Source organism: Falco punctatus (assembly GCF_963210335.1).
Source record: "Falco punctatus genome assembly, chromosome: 3".
NCBI lineage: Eukaryota > Metazoa > Chordata > Aves > Falconiformes > Falconidae > Falco > Falco punctatus.
In genome coordinates, this window is record NC_137582.1 from 86,239,219 (window position 1) to 86,261,707 (window position 22,489).

The 22,489-nt window shown below is 43.4% G+C and overlaps 1 protein-coding gene across 10 annotated transcripts in view; it reads left to right on the forward strand.

Annotated features, from left to right (window-relative positions):
* The window catches only part of TSNARE1 (t-SNARE domain containing 1), a 515,090-nt gene that overhangs the window by 53,450 nt on the left and 439,151 nt on the right, over nt 1-22,489 (forward strand). The window contains exon 1 of one of the 10 annotated variants that reach the window (XM_080380505.1): nt 1,997-14,073. The exons of 8 other annotated variants lie outside the window; for them this stretch is intronic. The gene's annotated coding sequence lies outside the window, so the exon portion shown is untranslated. One more of the 10 variants, XM_080380507.1, reaches the window with a different exon arrangement.

The following is a 22,489-nucleotide window of genomic DNA, read 5'->3' on the forward strand; positions in this document are numbered from 1 at the left end:
TTCCTTATATCTAGTTTGAATCTCCCCCCTTGTAGTTTAAAACCATTACCTCATCCTATTGTAAAAAGTCTGTTCCTGAAACTACAAATTCCCTGAAACCACTGAGAACCATATTGTTCTGTAGGTCTCTGGGTTTAACTTCATGTTCATCATCTTGGAAGCTCTTGCCAGGGAGAGTAAAGCCTTCTTGGTCTCCTGTGCGGTGTGAAATGCAAGCAGGGGAGTTCTGCCTGCATCATCCCATGCCACGCTGGTGGGATGTGCATGCATCCCTTGGATGCTCACTGATCACTCCCAGAGGACTTGCTGTCTGCTCCAGCAGCAGATTCACAAGTGGCAGCTCTGTTCTTGGGTAGGATAGTTGAAGCCAAGCTCTTTTGGCTTTTCCTGGGACTTAATTTTTTTTTACTCTCCCAGCTAGTTTACTTCCACTTGGAGGTCTAGGGAGCTGCTGTGGATTTATGTGACTCCTCATGGTGTCCCTTGAGAGAGCAACTCTTGATTCATCACCTGCAAGGTTCATGTTTTGGGAGAGAGCAGAGCTTTGTGTGATTTTCATGTTACCTGCGGCAGCACTCATGCTGAATCAGTGGGACAGGTGTCCCTTCTGATATGGGTGATGTTTTCCTAAATATCAGTGCTTGTTGCCCCTGGATCTCCTTGCAGCAGTACTGAGTGAAGAGCATTAGTGGTGTTACTTCTGAATAGTCCCCCAGCACCACATTTGGCTGGAGTGAGATAACATAAATTGTCCTTCTACAAGGATATGGGCTGAAAACTAGAGGATTTGGCTTTCAGTATGAGCTAGTCATGCCTTAAAACAAATTTTGCTGAAGGCGTCTTTTCTTAGCTCTATAGCTTTCCCTTTCCCTCTCTTGCTTTGACGTGCATTTTCTTCTGTGTGGCAGAAAGGACTCTGCATGGGAATATGGCCTCTGCGTGCTGCCTGGTCTGATGGGTTAGAAAGCTGTAGTCGACCAGGTGGTGGGGCAGATTGTTTTATCAGTGAGGGGGGAAATAACTGCTGTGGCATCTCTGTGCCCCTGACCCATCTTGCTTGTGCTGGACCTGGAGTTATGAGCCTGGTGCAGAGTGTTGTTTGGTGGTGTGAATGATGAAGAACACCAAACGTGATGAATGTGAAAGTCCCTTCGTGCTTTGAGAGATGTGTTGATGGTGTCAGCCAAGCCGGGGTCAAGATATTTGTCTCCCACCAGCTGTCATGATTGTCCCTGGCTATGTTGACAGTATGTTGGCCCCATTGATTTGTTGACCTGTTCAACTTCTTAACTGTTTCTGAGGTTTCTTTGTGCTCTCGGACACTTGCTCATCACCCCTCTCCCTCCCCACTCTCTGTGTACCATGGGTCTGGTGCTCTGCCCGTGTACATGCTGCATGACGAGGAAGGTGGGTGGGAGCTTTTTGGGGAGGGTCACCCCAGCTGCACGTTGGGTATGGGATGCTTTTGAAAGCCTCGCTGTTTGGTAGGTACATATTGGTCCTTTGGGAGCAAAGCTAAGGAAGGATATCTCTTGCAGCAGAGAGGCTGTATCTCTTCCTGTTCAGATTTGCTGTTTTTCACCTCCTGATACCCTTAAAGTCCAGGCAGCAGAGTTGGTTTTAGCTCATTGATTCTCCCTGCCTGGGATCTGCGCTAAGCGAGCGCTAGTGAAGGCACTTTTGCTGGAAGGAGTGTACAGGGTGCAAGCACAGTGTACTCTCTGGCCCCAGCCCACGTCATGCACATGGCGAAATATTTGCCACAGGCTGCTGAGGTCTGGAGAGGCCGCCCCATGCTAGTCCACCAGCAGGTCCTCCTTGGGGACATTGTTCTACTGGCCTGACCCATGCTTCAGCCATTCAGGTGATGCAAGTAAGAGGTTGACTGGGGCTAAACCTGTGCCTGGATTTTTGTCCAGCTTGGAGCAGTGAGCATCAGCTTCAGTGTTCAAACTTTTCTTGTGTGACCAAGTGGTTTTCTTTCTTCTTGTTTCAGGTAGAGGCATGTTGATTGGGAAAATAGTGTTTATATCAGTACATAAAAATACATATGCATACACACAACTATATGTAAAAGATACCTTGTTTGCTAAAGCAGATGGAGAAGTAACATCTGTATGTTGATGCCCTTATTGTGCCCAGGTCCTTGCTAGACCTTGTTACATTTTCTCCTTATCCCCGTCCTTCTGATCTTTGCGAGTGTTGCTGTTGAACCTCACAAATGCTGTTTTCCGTGTGGATACTGGTTTTGTCTTTAGGGTTGCTAAGGAATTGGGAGTGTTGTTTGTCCAAAGGCACATACAAGGGTTCAAAGCTAATGGCGTGGACTTGGGTTGCTGTTGCTCTTCTCCCAGTGTCCTGCTCCATATCCTCATCCCACATGCAGTTCCCGGCTGTGGTGTTGCTCTGCAGCAAATCTGTGAAGTGTGGAAGGGAAACCGAGCCATTATGCAGCCTCCTTGTGCGGCTGTCCTGGCTGTCAGCATGTGATGTGAACAGTGTAGTCATCCAAAGAAGCTGCTCCCTGGGTGGTGGGTTAATCTGGTGCTGACCTACGCCTACCTTCATCTGGATGTCCTGATGTTTAGCATCCGGTACGCCACCCGTCTTAGATTAATGGGCAGTGTCGTCAGCCAGTTAGCATATTTTGTTTGCTCAAACTAGTTTCTTGGCCAGTGTTTCAGCACTGGGGTGGTTTCTGGCCAGATTTCACCCGTATGGTGGTCCCTGCTCAATGAGCAGGGCAGGCCTTGCTTTCACAAAGTCTCTGGCTCCTGTCTTGCTGCTTTTTCCCTGCATCTCAATGCTTGTGAACAAGATAACTGCTGTGTTGCTCTTGTAGCAAACTCTGCTCAAAGTGACAACCGTGGGCAAAAGTGTGTTGATGTGGTGTGCTGGGATTGCTGATTCTCTGGGCTGTCGTCCTAATCTCCTTAGCACTGAGAGTTGCCGCTCCAAGCTTCCTGGGTTGTCTTTCTTGAGAAACACCGCCTCTGAGTAACCCAGGATCTGCACAAATTCCCTGGTCTTCCCCGAAGAAGTAGGAAGGTGTTCTCCCACTTCAGCAGCACGGTTTGGCAGAGCAGAGCATGCAGCTAGAGGGAAAGCTTCCCATGTTTGGATGCCAGCATTGCTGTCTGGCCGCGGGAGGTGTCTGCTGTGCACCACATGGGAAGAGGGTTTCTTGTGTTTTGGGAGTGCTTCTCAGATGGGGAAAACCTGGGTGTTAAGAAAGGATTATATTTTTTTTTTTTTTAGATGCCCAGCAATATAAGGAAGTGAAATTATAGTTAATACAGTAGCTGTTCCTTAAGGACAGCTGGACAGCTCCTGGATCAAAAAAGAGCTTAATCTCCACTGCGTATTAAGGGGTTGAAAAGAGCTTTCCTGTGCCGTGCAGGTGTTTGGACCAAGCACCGGCACCTAAAAACACATGAACTATGGAAAACCAATGTTGTTCCCACCTCTTACCCTCCTGCAGCATCATGAGTCTGCTGGTGGCTGCCACCATCACCTGTTTTCCAGCTTATCAACATCCTCTTTTGCAGCTTGGGTGGGATGGGGGGGAGGTGAGACTGTCCTTGCCCTCCTTCTATCAAATGGCTGCCATCTTCAGGTTGGGGAAATATGATGGGGCTGATGATTTAGCTTTATTTATTTATGTATCTATTTTTTAAAGAAGCAGTGGGATTGATTTTTCTCTTTGGACCTGGAAATCACAGAAGCTCAGGCTCTACAGTCAGAAGTGGGTGCCTCCTTGTCTTAAAAGCGAAGACATTTGTGCAAGCGCCTTAGTTTCTGCTGGGAGCTGCCGATGAATCTCCTGTGTCAGGCCAGACTTTTTGGCTGCAGCCTTCGTTTCTCAAAGCACATTAGCATATTTTGGACTATCTGCATCCCTGGGCCTTAGAACTTTTCTCTTTGCTCCTTGTTGCCAGCTTTGGATTTTTTTGTGTGTTTTAAAAACACTTCCTCCACACACGGGCAGGTTCCTGTGCTGGTTTGGGATGGCAGCCAGCATTTCTACAGCTGGTGCATTGAGCATCGTGTGAGGTTTCTGCAAAAGAGGCAAATCCAGATGTCCCCTTTTTTTGAAGCAGTGAGGAAGAAGCTGATGTGAATTACTTCTGCGTTTAGAGATCCAAAAGGCCAAATGCATTTATCTTCTAGCGGAATGGAGTGGCAGCTCTCCTGCCTGCTTGCTGCAAATTCAATGTTATTTTATGAAGCCATGGTGGGAATCTTTCCTCTTTTTTTCTCCCCTTTTGCAGTGCATAAGGATAGAGATACGGTATGCGGGGTGGTGTTAGAGCAGGTGCTTTAAGGGATGGGATGTGGATCGCAAGTTGAACAGCATGTTAGTTTGGAAGAGGATTTTGTTGGCAGCTATGGAGCAGATGGAAGGGAGACAGGCAGTGATTGCACAGGAATGGTCTCTAGAACCCCCAAAATACTGATCCAGCATTGAACAGTAAGGCACTATCTAAACCTGCTACACTAATTCCAAGGGAAAGGACATCACTCTTTTCTAAAATTACTTATTTTTTTTTCTATGAAATTTAAAATACTGCGGAAACTTTGAAATTCTCAGTGACTTACTGACTCAACTCTTCTTCCCACCCTCATTTTCCAGCCAGGTACATAGCAGGAAAGAATTCCTAAAATCAAGCAGGGTCAAGAAAATGAAGAAGAGAGGTGATGGCATGATGTCTATCATTGACAGAGAGCATTTCTGCATTTGAAGATGGTCTGAATCAATGTTTCCTGTTGTAAGGCAGTTTTGCAGGTTGGCTTATGTCAGTCCTTGTCTCCTCAACAAGATAATTGCCTGAGATGATCTGCTGTGGCTCAAGCTGGCCAGCTGGGAAAGATCTTGTCTTGGAAACTTTTGAGTTAGAAAAAAAATGTGATCGTCTGTTTTGAGAGAGCAGCTGGGAAGCAGAATAAAGAAATCCATCATTTTTTGAGAAGGAAAAAAAATATAGCAAGAAATAAAGAAAACCTGCAAACAGAGTTGAAAAGGCTCGACTTAAGTGCTGTTGCATGTGAATATTCTGAAGCCCTCAATGGGATCAAAGCATCTTTGCCAAATGCAAAGTATTGTCTGTGCCTGCCAGCATTACTGCTTCTCAACAATGTGTGGTTGTTCAGTAGGTAGTTACAATTTTGGGGGGAAATATCTAGAAATGATTAAAAAGTAATTTAAAATATCTGCACTTTCCCATTAAGCTTTTGCCAGTGGCATGAAACAGTCTGTTTCTTCCTCTGCGCTTGTAACGAGCCTATTGTCACGCTGTAGGCATTTTTATGATAACATCGTGTATCAACCAAAGCTCGGTTAACTAAAGCAAGTGGAGGAACTCCCTTGGCAAACAGAAGTGTGCAGCTGGGGATGTTGATTTCTCTAGAGATTAGTATATTTGACGTATCAATATATTTTTAAATAACTCCAGACCCGCACAGTGCCAGTTAGGGAAAGGGTGTTATTTCCATTCTTTCCCTGCCCCTTAAATTGGACCAGAAAAACCATGTGTTACGTGTGTGTTTTTTTGTTGTTTTTTTTTTCTTTCACTTGCCATAGAGTAACAACAATAACAACAACCACACCAAAAAACAACTACAAAAAGCGCATTAAGGAGTCAGAGCAGCCTGTGGGGTTGAGGCGATACAGCTGTGCTAATGCTTTCCTGGGTCTGCAAAATCTTTACTTTGTCCATTTGTAGGAGAAACAAGGTTGCAGCTCCCAAAGCATTTGCCATGTGTTGCACCTATTTAATAATATAAGTGGTGTAAGTTACAATACCAGAGCCTGCATGAGGAGCTTGAAAATGCTCAAGACCCCTCTGGACAGGGTCTTGAGGTGCTGCTTTCATTGGGTATTTGAGGCAGCTTCTAAGTCACATCTCTTCAAGCCCTCTTGGCCTTTGCTAGGAGGTGTGGGTGCTTTTCCAAACAACATGTTAACTCAATAAGTTTCAGTGGAGTGAATGGTGTCTTAGTCAGCAAGGTCTTGTTGGTGGGGTTGGACTTTGTTAGACCTGGGGAATGACCTGAATAAAACAATACTGGCCTTATGGATGTTGTCCCCAATGGTTGCTGTCTTCCATCCAGAGAGGACTCTGGACTTCAGCTCCATGGGAATCCTTGGACCTGTCCTCCTTGAACCTCTTCTGTTGAGAAAAAGCCGGCTGAAGGCAACAGGTGATTCATTATAGGCATTGACATTCCTACTGGCTGTTATGGTAAACGGGTATTTTCCATATGCCAATGGCTAGACGTCTCCTTTTCAGATATTATCCCGAAGCCTTTTTTTGATCTTCTGTTTTTGCTTCCTAAATAATAACTGAAGGAAGAAAAAAGCTTGGAGGGTGCTGTCATAGCTGGTGTGCAAGGTGCTGTATAAAACAAGGCTGTTTTGAACAGCATTGCTCATCTCGTTGGTTCAGCTGTTGGTTGGTTTGTTGGCTCCTGGCTTGGGACTATTTTCTGGCAGTTTGTTCCTTTAGGCAGAGCTACTCTTCTCATCAGTGGAATCTGAGGACTGTTCCACTGAAATGTTGTCGTCCTTCACCAGTGCTCCCCTCGCTTGCCCTTTTTGAATGTGTGCTTCCTTAGGACGGGGAGACCTCCCAGTGTCTACAGCGAGGAGAAGTGAAAGCAGGTTAAACAAAGCAGCTCAATGCTGGAAAGCTCTACAAGATATGGAAACCTGTTCCTGCACAGTGGTGGTTCCCAAATGCTTCTGCTGAGCTCCTAACACATGCTGCTGAGCCGTGCCTCCATGGTGGATACTCACTGGGCTATGCTGGATGTGGAAGTCGATGCAGTGGGTTTTTTAGAAGATGATGGTTGAAATGCTGTTCGTTGACTCATCTGCAGTTTGCCCAGACCTGCTCTTTAGAGGCTGGCGGCCTTGGCTGGGCAAAGTGGTCTAGTTGGCATAATTTCTCTTTTCTCTCACAACCACTCTCATGCATGACATAATAAAAAAGGATAAAGAGCTCAGATTGACTTCCAAGCATTGTATGTACAGTAAGCTATGTAATCTCTACTGCTGCTATAGGGTAGCCATAATTAAAAGCAAACCACAGGAGTTTACTGTCTAAATGAGCAGGTAGTTACATACGGTGAAAGAGGAATGGGAGTAGGGGGAGGACAATCTATAGGCTGGTGGGTTATTTGCAATATACTTTAATAACTTTATTTTTTAATCTAATTATAAGAGAACAAGGGGAGGAAGAAAGTTGGGTAGTAATCAGAGTATCTGACTCATGGTATTGAAAGGATAAGCAATTTTCTCCCTCAAAAAAACCCAATGAGCATGTTTTGAAATTGCTTTTGAAAGTTAATATTGACAGGACTGAAAGCTCATAGACTTTCTATTATGTCATAACTAATCTTGATGGCAGAGCTTTCTGACTCTGTCACACCCAGTTAAATCAGATTTGGCAGTGCTGTGATGAGGTTTGTAAGTATCTAGCCAAGGAGACGTGTGCTGGCAGAGACTTGTGCTGTGAACCTACGTATAATTTCCCCTTGTTTTCTGCAGTAGCACCTCCCTCTAGTGAGCACAAACAAACAAAATCCCAACTTTCAAAAGTCGTGACCTGGATAAAACTAACCTTGACTTTTCTGTCTTGCATGATTAATTTCTTCTGTGGCTTTTATTGTCCTGTTTCTTGCTGCAAATGTTTTGAGGAACACTGAGCTCTGGTAAAAAATACAATCCTGTGTTTTTCTAAAAACTCTAGCTCTTTTGAATTAAAGTAATTACACCTTTAGTGTAATATATTGACTATATATATGTTCAGCAGACCTTTTGATAACGTAATAGCTTTACTGGTGGCACTTAATCTCATTCCTGAGCAGAAGTGTAAGCTATAGGGCTGCTTTGTTTCTAAGCGTGCATGCTTGCATGAGTTTTTGTCGTGGTTTAACCCCGGCCAGCAACCAAACACTACCGGCAACCAAGCCCCACGCAGCCACTTGCTCAATTCCTCCCACCCGGAGCGGTGGGGAGGAGAGTCAGAAAGGCATGTAAAACTCGAGGGTTGAGATAAGAACAATTTCATAATTTAAATGGCATGAAAATGTAAGAATAAAAATAACAATGACGGTAATACCAATAATAACAATAACAATTATAATGGAAAGGTGGGGCAAAAGGGTAAAATCCAAAGGAAAGAAAGGAAAACAAGTGATACACAGTACAATTGCTCACCACCCGCTGACTGATGCCCAGCCAATCCCCCAGCAATGATCCCCCCCCAGCTAGCTCTCCAAGTTTATATACATAGCATGATGTCCCATGGTATGGAACACCTCTTTGGCTGGTTCAGGTCAGCTGTCCTGGCTGTGTCCCTTCCCAGTCTCTTGTGCCCCTCCACCATTCTGGCTGGCAGGGCCCGAGAAACCAAAAATTCCTTGACTTAGTATAAACATCACTCAGCAACAACTAAAAAACATCAGCGTGGTTATCAACATTGTTCTCGCATCAGAGCCAAACTGCAGCACTGCATCAGCTACTAAGAAGAAATTAGACTCCATCCCAGCTGAAACCAGGACAGCTTTTCAATCCCACTGCTCAAATGGAAAACTGGGACGGTTTGTCCCCTATGGAAAGACATCAGTGAGCGTCTGAGAGAGTGAGGAAAAGAGCCTCAGGAGGTTTAGAGAGTATGTACTTGGGTTATTTTTTAGTTGGCAGGCGTTTGGCACGGTAGTGGATCTTTTTGCTGTTAGTGAATTTTTAAATTTGTTGGCAAAATCTCGTTTTCCTGCATGTCCCCAGCCAGCATCTTGTATATCTTATAACTGGGGTTATGATCATGGTAGAGCTATTTCAGGTTATGCCTTTGTGATTGCATCCACAGGTCCAGATCTTCATGTTCTTCTTGTTAGATTAGACCAGCCCTTGGGAAATAACTGGGCTGTTAATAGTGTGTTGATTGACCAGGTGCATGCTCATCCACTGGTGCTTAAATGTGTCTTCACTACTGCCAAGCTGAAAGCATCTCTGTTGCAGCATTGAAAAAAATCTGTTGCTGAAAAGGTGTCCTGGTCCTCTTGGTCTCTTCCATGTTTGTGATGGACAGGGTGTCCTCTGCTTGTTGGCTGTTGGGAACCTTGCTGGTTCTCAGCTTGCAAAGAAGCTCCTTTCCTGACCTAGAAACACAGCCATTCACCATGCATAGTCTGATGAGGTACGTTAAAAACTACATAGAACTTTTAATCAGTTTTTAAATACTATAGCTCCTTGCCAGCCCTACACTCAGTGTGAGGGAAGCAGCTCTTGGCAGTGGTGGATGAGGGCAGCTGTTCTGCCTGGATATCTGCGGCAAAGTGCTGTTTTATGAACTCTTTTGCTTTTGGCTAGCGGCAGTACGTGCTCCACGAGTTTAATTTTACTCAGCCTCCACGATGTGTTGAACCCAGTGTCAGTTGGCTCTGTGTCGGAGGTATTTTATCTTCTGCAGCTAAGGTAGAACAGGCTGAGTGAGGTGGTTGGAGGTGCTGGGGGAGATGCTTTGGGCTGGACATGGAGCTGAAGTTACCACCTGCGCATGGGCACTTGGGCATCAGCTCATTGCCTGTGTGGGCCAGGAAGGACTGTCTGTCCACCCCTTACGCCTCCCGTCAGACACGGGCACAAGGCACAGTGGTGTCTTGTTTCTTTAATTTTCCGCCTGCATATCCCAACTTGACCACTGCTGCCTTGCAGTTGGACACAACATAAATTTATATAGAGGAGGAAAGAACTCAACTCTTGTGGGAGGTTTGAGGCTGTGGATTTTTTTCTTTCTGAACAAATTTCTGGTTTGCAGGCCTCTAACCATTGTCTGGTCTTCCCTGTGTGCTCAGTAGAGATGGCTGGGCAATAGCCTTGTTTTTCTTGACTCTTTGCCCAAAATAATTCATGGGTCTCTAGGGTGTCTGGGAAAGAGAAGCTGGAAACTGCAAACCTACGTATCGGTGCCCAAAAGCTGGAAAAATGCTATTTTGGGACTGGTGTGTGGTTACGTGCAAGCATGTTTTGGTGTATCTACAGTACTGCTGTGGCCTGTGTGGTCCAACCTCATCACCTGGGAGTGCAGGTGGGAATGCCCATCCTCAATGTTCGTCATCTCATGTTGGTTTAATCTGCATTTTGCTCTTCCTGTTGAGTTGAGGTGCGGTGGTTTGCTGACCCTTTGCAGCTGGAAGCACCTGCGGCAGGACTGTTTTGGGGTATTGGATGATTGTTCACGGTTGAGCGTTGCTCTGGCTGTTACTAGGATTTGCTGCAGAGAGCTGTGTGAAGTGGCAGCCCACAATTTTGGTGTTTTCTCCTATTGGAGACATATTTGAGACCTTTCTGAAGGATGTTGGGTCGTTGGGTAAGCTAAGGGCTTGCTGCTATAGCAGTGCCGTGCAGCTGTACTCCTGGCTGTAGGGAGCAGCGGTTGGTAGGGCACCTTCTGAAATATTCACATTTAATAGCAATTCAAGGTGCAGCTGAGCTCTGAAATGCCATGGAGAACCTAGGCAGTGGACATGGAGTGACAACATAGCTAAAACCTTTGGGGCTTTGTTCTTATTGAGCTATCTGGCTTTTGTGCATTGACTGGTCTGCTTGCTTGGACTGCTGATGTTCATCTTCTCTCTTGACTGTTAAATTCAATGTAGTGGAACTGTTAATCCTCACTGGTCACGCTGCAAAGAATGATCTGGTAAAAGCACATATAGATGCTATCTTATGAATCTGTTTAGGTCTGAAGAACAAACCTGTACATGATGCTGTTCATGTTTCCTCAGGTCATTCTATGAAGTCCCATTCCGCCAGGCTGTGGAAGCTGGTTTGTGTTGTGAGGATCCTCCTCTTTCTTAGTTCATGGAGCAGGACTCCTGTTGGGATTGAGGGGATCTCAGTGTTCATATGTGGTATGTGGGAAGAACAGTCCGATTTCCTTCCCCGTCTGCAGTCTGGGCTAGTCAGCATCCCCTTGTTTGGATTTGCCAGGGGCTGTAGACCTTTCTGAGATATCCCTCAACAGGTTGGACATGGAAATGTCCTTTATTGTCCTTTATTTCCAGACCATAACTGTGTAGGATCTAAGAAATAATCACAATTCCTTGAAGTTTTAAGCAGCTGTTTTATCCTGCTTGATCTCTTGTATGTGCTGTCACGTCTGCCTGTCGGGGTGTTCCCTACTGAATTGGGGCTCCGTGTTACTACATTTTCTGATGCCCTTTCAAAACACCTTTTCCCCTCCTTCTCCCTTACCTTCCATTTGCATGACCTTAAACCTGTTTCGTGTTTTGGTGGCTTTTCTGAGAGCTTGGGCTCCTTAGTTCTTTGGAGTCCAGTTCGCTCTGGGTAAGGCAGAGCTGGAGGCAAAGTTGCAGTCACTTTCTGAAGTTTGTTAGGGCGGTTTGCTGGCTCCATGCTAGATGGCGAGCAGCAGAGTTGTCCTTCCTGTGGGATTCTCCATGCAGACTCAACAACATCGTGCCAGACCTGTGCTGGCGTCATTTACCTGGTAAAAGCAGTTTGGGACTCACTGTGTGGTCTGCAGGGCAGTATAAGTTGCCAGAGGAGAAAAGTTTTGGTAGAGACATGGATGGCAGAAATTCCTGTGCCAGCGGTGAGTGCAGAGTGTCAAGGAGGGACAAACCCCCGACCAGTGTCTTGCAGTCCTCCAGGATGTTTTTTCCATTAGTAAAGGAAGTATTTTTGGTTATTTAAGTGGTGGTTCATTTTGGTGAGTTCTGCTATAGGAAGGGTAACAGAGGCCTGGCTTACAGTATCTTCTGTGAGGGCTAACATCTGGAGTGGAACATTTTACTGTCCCACACATTATTTTTTTTTTTACTGTTTTTTTGAGTGGATGGGTTGAAGGACAGATGGGTCGTTGGATAGCATGTCACCAGCAAACTTGGAATAGTTTGGGTATCTAATTCTGGCATCAAATCCTTCCAGTCCCAGGACCCCACATGTCGCTCCAGTTGGGTGGTGCTCTGACTCTTGGGTGATGCTCCAACTCTAGTTCTTCTTATCACAAGGAAGGACACAGCCTACGCAACTGTTCCCATTGCTCTAGATGAAGCCTGAGCATGTCTGAATAGTGCTCTCCCACCCAGGGAATGGGTGTTGGGTTCATGATGGCACATTTGATGTGTACACGTGCCGTTGAGCATCTCACACAGTGAATATGCTTTTGGAAAACAAAGAACAATTGGTATATTACTGAAGGGAAAGTACTACTGATGCTACATTACTGAAGGAAATCCCGCTGTTCTTGTTTTTTGGGTTGTTTTTTTTTTGTTTTTTTTTTTTTTTTTTTCACCCCTAGAAGCTACAGAATTTACTACACTGTTAATGTGCTGAAGGAAAATAGTAGTAAATTAGTCCCTGTAGCCAATCATACTTGTATTAGGGAAACACTCATATTTATGAAAGTGGTCAAACATGCAGTAGTGTCCACAGATGTATGGCAGTGTTTACAATAGACCATAGCACTGTCTGATTTATCACAGCGCACTACATAGCGGGCTGTAATGTGCATTGTAATTAGTGTAATGTACCTTGTAATAGCTGTGAAATAAATTCTGCACTGAACCTTTCAGCCCTAAAACACAGGATCTAATGCAGATTCCATGAAGACAAAGGGGGGAAAAAAATAATCATCTAACATCATAAAGGCCTTCATATGAAGTCTGAAGTACATACATCCATAATCTATAGGTCTCAGGTTTGTGGGTGAAGTGTCTGTTACCCTTGCATTGGGCACCACTTTCCTTCCACGACACACAGCTTTTCTCTGCCCTGCAGGCTCATCATTCCTATGTCAACCTAGGTGGGACAGGATTTACTGATTTATTAATTAGCTCACCCCACGTCTTTGCATGCACCTTCTTGGCGTGGCTTTTTTTAGCACTTGATTGTTTTAGAGAGAAGATGACTGAAAATCACGTTTTGAAGCTCTAGGAACATCTTCTAGTTCCTTATCTCTGTTGCAGCTGGTGTTTAAATGTACAGAAAAACATTTTCAGGCAGGAGTGGGTCTCCGTGTGAACTTCTAGAATGTCTTCCAGTGCCTTGCTGAATGATGCCGCCAAAATCACTCTTTTTGTGGTTTTTTTTTTTTTTTGTTTTTCTTTTTTACTCTTGGGGGTTCTGTAGGACTGTCAAGTACTAATGTTAATGGTTCATAGACAAGGGACCTCGCTCCTGAGGGGTTTTCACTGTGAAGTGGTGTCAAGAGGGACTAAGTTGAGACCTTTGAGCTTTGCCTCCCAGCCAAGATGTCCTCTGAGTGCTCAGGGAAAAGGAGTTTCCTAGTTGATGTAGGATGGAATTTGTTTTATTATTTACTATCTCTCTATCTAGCATAAAGTTGGCTTTTTTATTTATAATTTTTATAAGGACCCTTTATTATTCAGATCCTTATTAGACAGAATTTAATTTTGGGGGCTAGTGCTGTGTCTTCGGGGTTGTTTTTGTTTTCTTTTGCTCCATCTATCATGAGTATTTGAATGGGGATGGAAGAGTCAAACCAAAGCAAATTTATTTTGTCTGTCAAACTTCCTCTTTGCAGTACTCTTCTGTATGTAACAAATGACACAAAATCAATCTCCCAGTTACTGTCATTTTTCTGCTTGCAGCAGCTTTTGCTCAATGATCGTTATTTTTTGTTTGGTTGCATTTTATTCTTTAATGTGTTTTCAAATACATCATCAAATAACAATACTTGAGAAGGAGGAGTTCCTTCTTCCGTTTGGAGATCTGAGTGCAGGTGTGAATTCATGTGGCTTTTCTCTAACCTTTTGTGATCAGGTCGTACTGCATTTTTTAGAGGGGGATACCAGGGGAAGGAGTTGAGTGGCAGTCAAGAATGATGAACAAGGATACTATATTGCGGGATAGGAGGTGGCTTGTGTGTTCTTCAAGCAGTAAGTTTGTGAAATCTTTTTCCAAGTATCCTTTAGTTTGTGCTCCGATTCTGTTAACTTTTGTTTCCCATCCTGCTTTTCTTTCAGCTTTTTGGGTTTGCCATCATCTTTGTGATAGACTGTGAAAGCAGATGTGTGGCTGTAAGTGAACTGAACCAAAATATGGATTCTTAAAACTGCTGTTCCAGTGGTGTAATTCATTTTTCCTGAGTGCTTTAATTCAGTGCAGTTTCTTTCATACTGTAATTTTTAATTTTAATACACTTTTTGAGAGCCTTTATATTTGCAGAATTCTTGGTTCAGGGGGAAAAAAAAAGGAGAAAATAATAAAAAAGTGGATATCATTGAGCTCCTAATCTGAACTCAATGAATGAGTCTCTTTTAATATATTTGGTAGTCAAAACTTCGCGGGACCTTCTTATTTACCCCCACATAGTAAAGACTAAATATTAGCTCTGTGATCTGAGGTATTAATCTGTAGACTGGGGAAAGTGATTTTTGTTGAGAGAGTATTGGACAACTGACTTACAGCAGGAGGACTCAGAGCCAAAGTGAGCCCCACCAGCAAGAAGAGGCACAGTGATTTAGCCCCCAGCTGGTTTACTAGAAGGTCATTATTCACATGAAAGTCTGAATCCGTGAATTTTAAGCCCAAACTCAGTGAAAGACCTAAATATAAATCTGAACGTGAGTCAGCAGAGTGGCATTGTGACAAAGAGGGTAAACCACGTCCCTGGTTAATAAAGGCTTAGCCAGCAGGTCCAAGAAAATGTTCTTTCCTCTCTGTTTGACACTTGTGAGGCTGCATTTGGATGCCTTGTCCAGTTTTGGGCTTTCCAGTACAATAAAGACAGTTGTATGTTGAAGCACCTCTAGGGGAGGCCACCAAGGGATCTAGGGGTTGGAGCCCAAGACATACGAGAAGGGACGTCAAGAACTGGGTTTGTTCAACCTGAAGAGGAGATGTCAGAGGGGGAGACTTTCTGTTTTGTTTATCTGTATTTTACCATGACTGTTTTTGAAGACTGGAGCATGAACCTGGAGAGATTGTGAGATCTCCGTTCTTGGAGATACTAAAAAATTTTCTGGATAAGGCCTGAACAACTCTAACTGGAACTACTTTGAGGAGAAGGAGAGTCGTAGAGACTTCCAAAGGCCACTTCCAGCCTAAATTGTTCTGTGACTTTGTCATATTTCAGTGGGGGAACGTCAAGGTGTTCCTACCTCATGAAGTGAATCTGCAGAGATTTACCCAGTGTTCAGTAGGAAATTGCTGGTCTCCAGAACTCCTCTGATGATAACTGTGAAATTATTCTTTCAATTCTTCCCTTAAGCTATGGAAGAGATTTATTTGATGAACATCTATTCCCAGTCTGGGAGTGTCAGTTCTGTACGTAGGATTGGAAGCTGGGTGAAAATATGGCTGTTGGGGTGATGAGACAGCACTTAGAAAATGGGTTATCAAAACAAGAGAGATGTCTTCTGTAGAGTGATCTGGGAACTGATGGTGTGCAGTAGCGTTCATCCTCTTGCTCCAAGACTTTTGCAATTATATTAAATTCAGCACTGTCTTCAAATGTGTCTCATTGATCTTTTTGGCAAGTGGTGGTTGCGTTTGAATTTGTAGGTCTATAAAGCTTCTTGTGGTGTGAATTTTTGTTTTTGTGGTGTTTTTTTGGTTGTTGTTTTTTTTTTTCCTTAACATAAAAGGCAATACCAGTTTCTGTAAAATGGCAAGCTAAAATCTTGTAAGGTACCAGCTTTTCAAGATGTCTCAGCTCCTGTGGAGATGAACTGCTCTCCTAAAGGTGTTACAACTCGCTTCTGAAATTGGAAAGCGTAAGAATTTCTTAAGATTTCTCCCTTCTCCAGCAATGATTAATTACTGCTTCTGGAGCTAAATGGATTGAATGGCCTGATGTAAATCCAAACACGTGGAGACCTTTGCTCATATTTAATCATCTTCTGTCCAGTGCCATGGTAGAATAAATTATTATTGTTATTATAAAAGCTACAATTTATCTTCCTCCAACTAAGCCTTAGATTTTTATTTTTATTTTGTTTGCCTTGAGACAGAATAGTTTGGGTTTTTTTTAATGTCTACCAATATAAATCAAATCAAGAGTATTTGAGGTGGTACTGTAGCCGTATAGTAACTGCTCATCGTAACCTGATTGCAGTGGTTTCTATTCAAAATGACATGGGAGCTCTGGGTACGCTTCCTTCTGCTCGTGAATATTTGATTTTTAAGCAGATGGACCTCCTTTCCCCTCTTTATATCATTTCACTTGATACATTGGCAAAAGCTGGTATGAACACACAGGTATCTTGTCCTGATGAGATATTTGGCAGGTCTTTATTAGCCTTTTCAGTGTCATTCTCCTGATGTGAGCTGAGGATCAGAAGCTGGGTCATTTTAGGAGACTTATAAGACAAAATATAATCTGCTTCAGTTCCTTTTCTTCTTCTGTGTATGCACAGGCTACATTTTGGAAGCCACTGGAATTACATCCTTAACAATATAGCCTTTCATCTTTTTTTGAACTGTGATATATATATATAATCTGACTGGTTGGTTTATTACATTTTGTAGCTTTCAAATTTTTCCGAAGATTAGACTGGAAGGAAAAATGCCTTCAGAGTGAGATCTATGAAGGTGTGAAACAGTCTCTGAGGAGAGGCACTGGAAGAACCGTGGCTTGAGTTATTGCAAAACAAAAAGTCCAGAGGATGGCAAAATAAACCCTGGGGGCATTGATGTCTGGGTGACCTGGCTGGGATGGATTAGCTCATGCTGGGGGTCATCTTCTCCAGGTGCAGGTGCTCACAGGAGGGATGGCTCCGGCTGGGAGGAGAATTGGCTATGGATAAGGAGTCTGTTGGATTCACAATGTCTTTGAGATGTGTTTCTTGTAAAACAGCTGAAGCCGCTGTGTGCTACTGGACTGCGGGGTGCATTCCCATTTATTGATGGCTTCTAAATGGTTAATTACGCATGCTTCCTTGCTTACTCAAAGGATTTAATTGCCCTTTTCTCTGGGGAGACCTTTTTGCAGCCCTTCAGTATCTACTGGGGGTTTATAAGATAGGTGGGGACAGACTTCTTAGCAGGGTCTGGAGCGATAGGACAAGGGGGAAGGTTTTAAACTAAACCAGGGTAGATTTAGGCTAGATTCAAGGAAGAAATTTTTTATGATAAGAGGGGTGAAACCCTGGACCAGGTTGCTCAGCAATCAGGTGGTAGATGCCCCATGCTGAGCAACCGGGATTAGTTGAAGATGTCCCTGCTCATTGCAGGGGGTTGGACTAAATGACCTTTAAAGGTCCCTTCCCACCCAAAATGTTTTATGATTTTTACCATATTATTCCCAAGTGCTTCTGTGCAGTCTTCACCGATTTCTCAGTGAGGCAGCTGAGACAGAGATTGCTTAAAGCTGAGTGTTCCGTAGCAGAGCTGGCACAGGTAGCACATCTTCACCCCTGCCAGGCTAACAAGTTGGTGTGCAAATGAGCTGGGCAATATTTATTCTCTTTTGTAATAGCACAGCCTCGATGAGCATCAGTAGGTGCTCTGATAACCTGTTGCTCAAGGTTTGCTAATCACTCAACTGTTTTAAAATGTGATTTACTTTATGCTGGAGAACAGTCTGGATTGAGGTAAGGTGAGCTCCTAAGGGTGTTTCTGGGTGCCCATTTTTGTATCTGAAGAGGACTTCTGCAGGGATTTAAGGGGTTGTGCAGGTGGTGATCTGATGGCCAGAGTGGAGGGACCGAATTCTGATTGGTACAATACAGCTCTTTGAAGCAAAAGCTGATGGTTATTTTTCAAAGATTCAAGGCTTTCCTGATGGACGCACTACTTTTTAGCTCCGTTTTTGTGCAGTCTGTGTGAGCACACTCAAGTTCTGCTTACCAAAGCCCCCTTCCTGCAAAGATTGACTTTCTTTTTCCATTTTGAGGGAAGAATGTCTTTTCATAGGCGATGGGAATGCTGGGGAATAAATGCTGCAGCAGAAGATTTGAAAGCTTGTTTCTATAAATGGTAAGGGCAAATTCAGCATATTTTTTTTTTAAATATGATTTTAATGTACATCTTGGTGGAGGCTTGAGCTTCGTTTGTGTGGTTGTATCAATGCAAGCAAGAAGCCATGTAATTTCTAAAGAACTCAATAGCCCAGCTTTGCTTTTCCCTAGCAAAGCTAACTGTATTGTAGAGTGTCCGAGACCTCTTTTTTTCTGCACCAGAGAATTTTCTGTTCTTTATACAGTGCTCCACTTTACCGTGGAGAGCTTCTTTTGAATCGTGCAAGACCTGATTAATCCCTTATTCCCATATAGATGTGAATCCTGGCTGGATCCAACTCATCACCATGTTTTAAGCTAATAAATTGAATGCTGTGCAGGTTATCGCAAGTTTCTTCTAGAGACAATCCTTACCATGTAAAAAAGTTAATTTTGCTTTTTGTGGTGATTAAAGATCTGGGGCACCATTTGCAAGTGTATATCCTGAAATGCTTTTTTAAAACCATATTTCTCCAAAAAAAGTTGTCTAGCTCTGTATTATTTGATCTCTTATCTGTTACCTTCACTGTAGAAACTGCATTGCTGCATTTCAGTGATAACCTTATTCCTGTGTATCTGAAACCATATTGCTTTAGGTTTCTGTAGTGTCTTTCATCGTAGCATCTCCAGCAGCTTTGCAAGTCCGCTGGAAAGTAGGTCAGTGTTATTCTGGTTTATAATATAGAGGCTGAATCTTTAGGTTTCTCTGTAACCAGTGTTTTGTTGTTTGCAAGTGGCTCTGGCTGTGGACAAGTTGCTGATTTCTTAACTTCATTTTGCAGTTGTGAACTTCCTCTCCTTTCCCCTGTGCAACTGCAAACTACTTCTGAGGTGTCTGAGGAGACGCCTGCTGTCGTATCAGCTGGTACCTAACTTGCACATTGGGCTTCTTTTTTGTTCTCTACAAAATCCCTTCATCTGTGTCTCCAGGGACTCTCAGCACTGCGCTGGGTGGGAAGTAGAATGTGAAAAATTATCTCAAATGCAGCAATTAAACTTGACCTTTCCTTGTGTTTGTATTATTTTGCATTTTGTAATTATTTTTCAAGTTCTTAGCTCAGGAGAGGCTGATCCATCGGTTGGAGATGAAGGAGCAGTGCTGCAGGAGGGCTTGTATCAATCCCAGTTATAACTCTTGCTCTTGTTGAATTCATTGCCTTTACCAAAACTCATTTGCCAAAAATAATTTTGAATTGTTTACCCACAAGCTGCCTGCTTCCATCACGTTCACATATTGAAGTACCCTTATCCTTTATGAGTGGTCTACCACTAAATTCAGCTGCCCGCTCCCCCATCTCTGTACGCCCCCGTGCCCCTCCTCCCTCCCTTGCATATTGCAAGAGTTTTCAGCAGAAGTAAAGCAGTGGTTGCCTTTCCTTGGGGATCGCAAGTGAGATATTGGAAAATAACCTGCTTATGGCAGATGCCGTCCTAGAAGGATCAGTATTCTTGATTTTCTCTTGATACTGTGCAGATACTCTGATGCCCTACAGAGTACTCTGTGTTTTATAATGCTAATTATATAATTATATATATTTTTTTGTAATCTAGGAGGCTTGGGTTTATTGAAAAGTGACATCTGTGGTGCACTCTGCACTGGTCTTTTGGAAAAAGAACTAGAAGACAACATTTTGGTGTGTTTAGCACCTGGCTAGGCACAAAAACATGGTATTCTCTGAGAGTTCTGGGTGGTCATTTAATAGGCAGATTGAAAGACTTATATGAAATTTGTAGCAGTTTAGACATGGTAGAGTTGATTGTGGTCATCATATCCCATTTTAAGCTACTTTTATGATGTTTTTGTAGACTGTGTTGGGTGTTTACAAGAGCCATAGGCAAAAACGTCTACTTCTGTGGTTGTGCTCTATTCGCACCCTTTTTCCACCTACTGCATGCTACTAACCTCACAGTTACCCTCAAAAGGAATGAGAAGAGTGTTTCGAAGGGTCCCATGTCCATGTGATAACAGAGATCTTGTTAGATGAAGGTCTCCAGAGGAATTTAGGATGTAGGCTGTGCAAGCAGCCCACCCATTTCATGCTGTCTGAAACGCCTGGCTCCAAATCTGGCAGCCGAAGAGGATTTACAAGATTGAATGAGACCACTCTGATCTGATTGGACTTTATATGTCATCTGGAGGAGCTACATGGAAGTCCTTTGGACTTCTAGATGCCTTTAAAATTACACATTTTTAGATTGCTGTGCAGAAAGACTTGGTGTCATGGTGTCTTCAGTAAAAGGCAAAGTAGCCCGTAGCATGCAGGCTGAAAAACACTGAGCTGAAGTTATTTGAAATGCAGTGGAAAGTGCCTAGTGCTCTCAGTAAATTTTGGTGTAGGTCCCTGTTGCCTGTAAATAACTATATGCCACTACTTGCAGCTAGGTTGGAAAGTTGGACTCCAAATGCGTTCCTGAGAAGCAATCTGCTCTGTTTTCTGGCCAAAAGATATCAACGTCTATTCCATTTTTGATCCATTTCTGCTGCTTCTAGAAGCAGTCATGATGTGTTGATTCCCAGAACATGCACTTACTCGAATTGCAAAGGCGTGACTTCTACCGATGCATCAAAATGTCCCTGTTAAGCATTAAAATGCGCTTTGTTTGGATGTGCATATTAAAATTGGTCTTCTCCCCTTTTCTCCCAAGGTGAAAAATCTTTAGAGAATTACAAATTGTAAACAACTACAGTTCTGTTCATAAATTGAATGGTAAATAACTAAATGCAGAGAAGTTTGCTTTTCTCTGCCACGGAGTTGTAGTTGCAATTGAAGTGGGACATAGCAGTGTAAATTAGTAAGTTTGCTAGTTATATCTAATCCGTTTGGAACGTTAATGCTTGGGAATAAAAAGTAGAAACATCAGACTCTTTTGAGATATGTACTGCCCGTGGTCCTGTCCCTCCTTTGTGTACAGTTACAGTCTTGGACATGAATAGTTGTCCAGAGTGGTACATCTCAGCAACAAGTCTAATAAGGATATTTAATGAGTGTAATACTATACATGTGAAGGTCAGTCATCGTGCACTGGAAAGAATACACATCATGCTGTTTAAAAGGCTGCAAGAGAGGTTGCAAACCACAAGCCAGATTTATTTCTTCGAAAATAATTATCATCCTTGCAGGCAAAGAGGAGTTGCCTGCAGAGAGCTCTGTCCGTGTCAGACTTGCTTTTTTTAAAGACTCTGCACTCATTTTAAGTAACATAACTCCATGCAAAAAAGCTACTGCTCTTAGGTAGTTCAAAAGTTGAAATTTTTTTTGCCCTTTTTTTTTTTTTTTAAATCAATTAGCAGAATAAAAATGTCACCACTATATATAGGCTGTAGAAACTCAATGTTAGTTTTTGACAGGATGTTATTCTCAGAGAACACAGCGAAGGACAGAGCCACCGAAGGAGGCGGATGGATGCTGAGCTGCCTGTTGGAAATAGCCAAATTCAGCCTTTGATTATTATTTTTCACCATATTGCGTCACCACTCCCCAAACTTCAGTTCCTCTGTCCTTTGTGTGCTGTAGATTGTCACTCGATTTAAATAGCATTGTCTGTCTTTGTGCTTGGCGAAAGGGGGAGGCTGAGAGATTCCCATTTGAGTTCCCTCAGATTTCTGGTTTTTTTTCAGAGCATGAATACTCAGCCCAGGGATGTTTGTCAGGAGGGAAATGGTTTTGATTGCTGGGTATATAGTGCTTTTGTTATAATATCTTTGCTTTTTAATTCCTATTGGAAAAGGCTTGTTCCTCCTGTTAAACACATGGCTTTTTAGCCACCTTTATGTGACAGCCGATAAGCTCGAGGGCAGGTGATGAAGGCTTACTGCAAGCAGATACTGCTCTCACCCCCCCCAGATGTTCTCATCCTGCAAATAATCCACATTTTTCTCTTGCTATCCCTGAAACATAAATGCCAGCTTTTCCTTGCCCTTGGTATTTTCTTATACGAGTATTTGCATCCCTCCTCCTACACCTCGTACAGTGTCAGATGTCCTATGTGCCATGTAAATTCTTACTTGCCTTTAGGGAGGCTCTGCCTTGGTTTGTCTTGCTAGTGGTTGCTTAAGAAGCAAACTTGGACAGGCATGGTGCATGCTTGTGCCTTGCTAGGGGCTTTGGAAAAAGATAATTCTGGTGGTCGTCAATCAGGATTAGCCTGTCGCCAATTGCAGACTTGATATTGGGAGTGAGTTATCCCAGCAAGAGATGAATGGGGGTGGAATGCTTATATAGAGAACATAAAGGGGGGATCTGGTGATTGCATGCTGCTAGAATCCCGTGGTGACATGGATTCTGTCAGCAGGTCCCAAACAAGCTGGAGATTGAAGCTTGGGTGTTGAAGTGCTGGAGCAGAGAGGTAAGCAAAGATTTGCTGGCCAAACCAAGGTGCAGACCCTGTTTCTGTGTTCACTTGAGTAGCTGTTCAGGTTTTTTCATTGTTTTGATTTCTTTTTGGGCTTTTTTTGAGAACTATTCCTTGTATCCCAAGCACCGTGTCTGCCAGG